Here is a 4,807-nt window from a genome sequence, read left to right as displayed (position 1 = left end):
GGCGTCTAGCCTCGTGCATTCGACGGGGCTTGGGCGCAAGCCCAAGTGCTCGTCGTGTTACGATTGAGTCGTTTAGAATTTTAATTTGAAATTTTCAGTTCGGAAATAATTTTAATTAATTTTAAAATTAATAATTTAAATTGTTTTCTCGGATTTTAATTTTGAATATTATAATTATTATAAATTTTATTTATACTAATTATTTTACTAAAAATAAACCTTGAATTAATTTAAATTCTTTTAATTCAACTGAAAAATAAATTAAATGAATGGATTCAATTATAAATTTATATGAGCTTTAAATTTTAATTAAATTTGTATGTTTCCGGTTAGACTAGAAATACATTTTTATGTTTAAAATTAGTAAAGCATATGAATTTATTGGTTTAAGTGGGAGCAATTTTAGTCATAAACTCCTGATTAGGTCTACAAATCCTTTAAGGTTAAACAACTTGATTAGAATTAATAAGGACTGAATAATTGGTAGATTATTGGTGCCCTTAATTAATTGCTGCAAATATTTATGTGATGCATACAATGCGTTTTAACTAACCAATTATGTGGGCCATTCATGATAATGAATGGATGAATGGTATATATTATATATGTACTGTTTTGCAGGTTATGAAGTGACTAGTATGGCCCAAATAGGATAGAAAATATGGTCTGCGTACCATTAATTTGAATGTAATTGGTCTAAAGCACCAAATTTGTTTTTCAATTCAAATATGGTATGCGTACCATCAAATAGTTGTAATTAGTTTAATTATAGCTTATCCTATTTGAAGAAAATGGCGCCTCCCACGGAGAAATTCAAAAGAAGTTTCCATCCATTTTCAAGACGGACTTTGAAGTTGAAGCTTCAAGATGAAGTCGGGCCATACTAGATCACATTTATCTTATGCATTCTTTAAGTTATTTATTGCTTTTAAATATGTCTTAAATATGCATGAGATTGTGGCTTGATTATGTTGCATGATTAAGGATTTTAGTTCACTTAAAATCTAACCTACATAGTAAGAGCCTTAAGTTCCAAACTTAAAAATTGAGTTAAAAGGTGCCATGCCAAAATAACACTTACTTGGATATTCTTTACATCGATCTTAGTAATAGTTTTCCTCCATAGCGAGGTGTTACTTATCGATACTAAAGGGGTAAGGTACACAAATAATTGTGAGTACATGTTAGTTTTGGTGAAACTCAAAGATATAAGTAAGGAGTCCTTTTATGTCGTGGCAAAATCGATAAGTTTACCTAATAAGTTCTTAGACGTACCTATCAACCAAGAGTAGTTTCTAGACTATTAGCAAAAGGCTTTTGCTTACCTAAAAGATTTTAGAATTGAGTCTAAATACATAATGTGCTTAATTCTTCAATGGGTTTTAGGATCTTGGAATCATTTTATTCACACCTGCCGGAACACATAACTTGAATAAAATGCTTAATGAACATTGAATTATGCATGTATGCTTGAATTTAAGTTTATTAAGAGAAACTGTGAATGATTATTTATTTGTTTATTCTTTCTCAATTGTAGTTTTACTATGGCAAACAACAATCAAAACATCATCATGGGTTCTGAGCTTATGGTCAAGCTGAACCTAACAAATTTTCTTGAATGAGAAGCTAAGCTAGTTGAAATAGTCAGACTCAATGGACTTGAGTATGTACTGTTACATCCCATGCCAAGCTACTATGCCAGAGACATGACCCCTGAAAGATTTTCCGCCTGGGATGCGGACCTCAAACAGGTTATGAGTCTCATGCTGAACAATATCCCTGATGAATGGGCTAGAAGGTTTGTAGCTTATGAACCTTTTACGCTCATCAAGAATCTGAGGGATATCTGTCGTGGAAGCACGGAGGACAGGGACCTGAACGTCCATGAGTTGATTGAATCAATGTCTGGTCTAAAGGTTAGTTCTCCCAACAGGTGTTATAGGATGGAGGTCCAAGAAACACATGTTAGCTCCTTCGCACTAAACAAAGGGTAGGCGTCCCACTAAGGTTCCATGTGGATCTTATGCTTTCATATTTTGATCGCCTAAGTCTGCCAGGAAAACCAATAAGTGAAAGCATGGCAGTCTCTATCTTACTCAATTCACTGCACAGTGGGTTTGGTCGCTTCAAGCAACTATACCTGAGTGAACCATGAGAAGAAACAGTTGCAGACTTTGTTCACCTTGTCAGAAAGGCTGAGATAATATTGGACTGTGAAGCCAAAGATTTACTCAAGGCTAAAGGGAGACCGTTCAAGAAAAGTGGAAAGTCCAAGGGCAATGCTAAATCAAAGCAGGACAAGTCCACATCAAGCTGTCTTTATTGTGATGGAATAGGCCATTACAAAAGAGAATGTCCAAAGCTAAAGGAAGATCAGAAGAACGGAACAGTCGTTCCATCTTCAGGTATTTTCTTCATAGACTGTATACTTGCTAATTCAACTTCTTGGGTATTAGATACAGGTTGTGGCTCACACTTATGTTCCAATTCACAGGGACTAAGAAGAAGTAGAAAGTTAAGCAAGGGTGAAGTCGACCTACGAGTGGGAAATGGAGCACGGATTGCTGCATTAGCTGTAGGAACTTATTATTTGTCGTTGCCCTCTGGGCTAGTTTTGGAACTGGAAGAGTGTTTCCATGTTCCAAGTCTTACTAAAAACATCATTTCTGTTTCTTGCTTAGATGCTAAGGGATTTTCCTTTTTAATAAAAGACAATAGTTGTTCGTTTTATTTTAAAGGGGTGTTTTATGGATCTGCTAGATTAGTCAATGGACTTTATTTATTAGATCACGACAAACAAGTTTATAAAAAAAATACCAAAAAGGATGATTCAGATCTCACCTATCTGTGGCATTGTCGATTAGGCCATATTAACTTGAAACGCATGGAAAGACTTCAAAAGGAAGGAATTCTAGAACCATTTGACTTAGAGGATTATGGTAAGTGCGAATCATGTTTACTTGGCAAAATGACAAAGCAACCTTTCTCTAAAGTTGGAGAAAGAGCAACTGAACTATTGGGTTTAATCCATACAGATGTATGTGGACCAATGAGTACAAATGTTAGGGGTGGTTTCAGCTACTTTATCACTTTCACTGATGACTTCAGTAGATATGGTTATGTCTACCTAATGAAGCATAAGTCTGAATCCTTTGACAAATTCAAGGAATTTCAGAGTGAAGTAGAGAATCAATTAGGCAAGAAGATTAAGGCACTGCGGTCTGATAGAGGCGGTGAATATCTGAGCTATGAATTTGATGACCATCTGAAAGAATGTGGAATTCTATCAGAATTGACTCCTCCTGGAACGCCACAATGGAACGGTGTGTCGGAACGGAGGAACAGAACCTTGCTAGACATGGTTAGATCAATGATGGGTCAGGCCGAACTTCCAATTGAATTTTGGGGGCATGCACTAAATACAGCCGCACTCACTATAAATAGAGCTCCGTCTAAAGCTGTTGAAAAGACTCCATATGAGTTATGGTTTGGAAAGCCTCCAAAAGTGTCTTTTCTTAAGATTTGGGGATGTGAAGTATACGTCAAACGATTAATTTCAGACAAACTTCATCCAAAATCTGACAAATGTATCCTTGTGGGCTATCCAAAGGAAACAAAGGGGTATTACTTCTACAATACATCTGAGAACAAGGTGTTTGTTGCTCGAGATGGTATCTTTTTGGAAAAGAATCACATTTCCAAAATGACAAGTGGGAGAAAAGTAGACCTCGAAGAAATTCGAGTCGAACAACAAACTCTAGAGAATGCTCAAGATGACATTCAGGATGAAACTCAGAGATCTTTAGAAGTTTCTGGTGAGAATCATGGACAATCTAGAGATGTAACCCCGCGTAGATCGCAGAGATATAGATCTCAACCGGAAAGGTACTTAGGTATTTTGACGAACGAGAGCTATGACGTTCTATGACTTGAAAGTGATGAACCTGCGACTTACAAACAAGCTATGACGAGCCCTAGCTCCAAGCAACGGCAAGAAGCCATGCAATCTGAATTAGACTCCATGTCAGAAAACCAAGTATGGGATTTGGTGAATTTGCCAGATGGCTACCAAGCCATTGGAAGCAAACGGGTTTTCAAACTGAAAAAGGACAAGGATGGGAAACTTGAAGTTTTCAAAGCTAGATTGGTTGCAAAAGGTTACAGGCAAGTCCACGGTGTAAATTACGATGAAACCTTTTCACCAGTTGCAATGCTAAAGTCTATTCGGATAATGTTAGCAATCGCTGCATATTACGATTACGAAATATGGAAGATGGATGTCAAAACCGCTTTCTTAAACGGCGTTTTAACAGAAACTGTCTTTATGACACAGCCTGAGGGTTTCGAGGATCCAGAGAATGCTAAAAAGGTATGCAAGTTAAAGAAATCAATCTACGGATTGAAGCAGGCATCCAGGAGCTGGAATATACGTTTTGATGAAGCAGTCAATGACTTTGGTTTCATCAATAACGCAGATGAATCTTGTGTATACAAGAAGGTCAGTGGGAGAAAAATTGCTTTTCTAGTATTATATGTCGACGACATATTACTTATCGGAAATGACATTCCTATGTTAAACTCTGTCAAGATTTGGCTTGGGAAATGTTTTTCGATGAAGGATCTAGGAGAAGCACAGTACATATTGGGCATCAAGATTTACAGAGATAGATCTAAAAGGATGATTGGACTTAGTCAAAGCACTTATATCAATAAGGTGCTTGATAGGTTCAAGATGGCAGACTCCAAGCGAGGCTACCTACCCATGTCTCATGGAATGACTCTAAGCAAGACTCAGTGCCCAAAAACA

This window comes from Spinacia oleracea, chromosome 2 (genome assembly GCF_020520425.1).
Source record: "Spinacia oleracea cultivar Varoflay chromosome 2, BTI_SOV_V1, whole genome shotgun sequence".
NCBI classification, from domain to species: Eukaryota; Viridiplantae; Streptophyta; class Magnoliopsida; order Caryophyllales; family Amaranthaceae; genus Spinacia; species Spinacia oleracea.
This window is presented reverse-complemented; position numbering follows the sequence as displayed.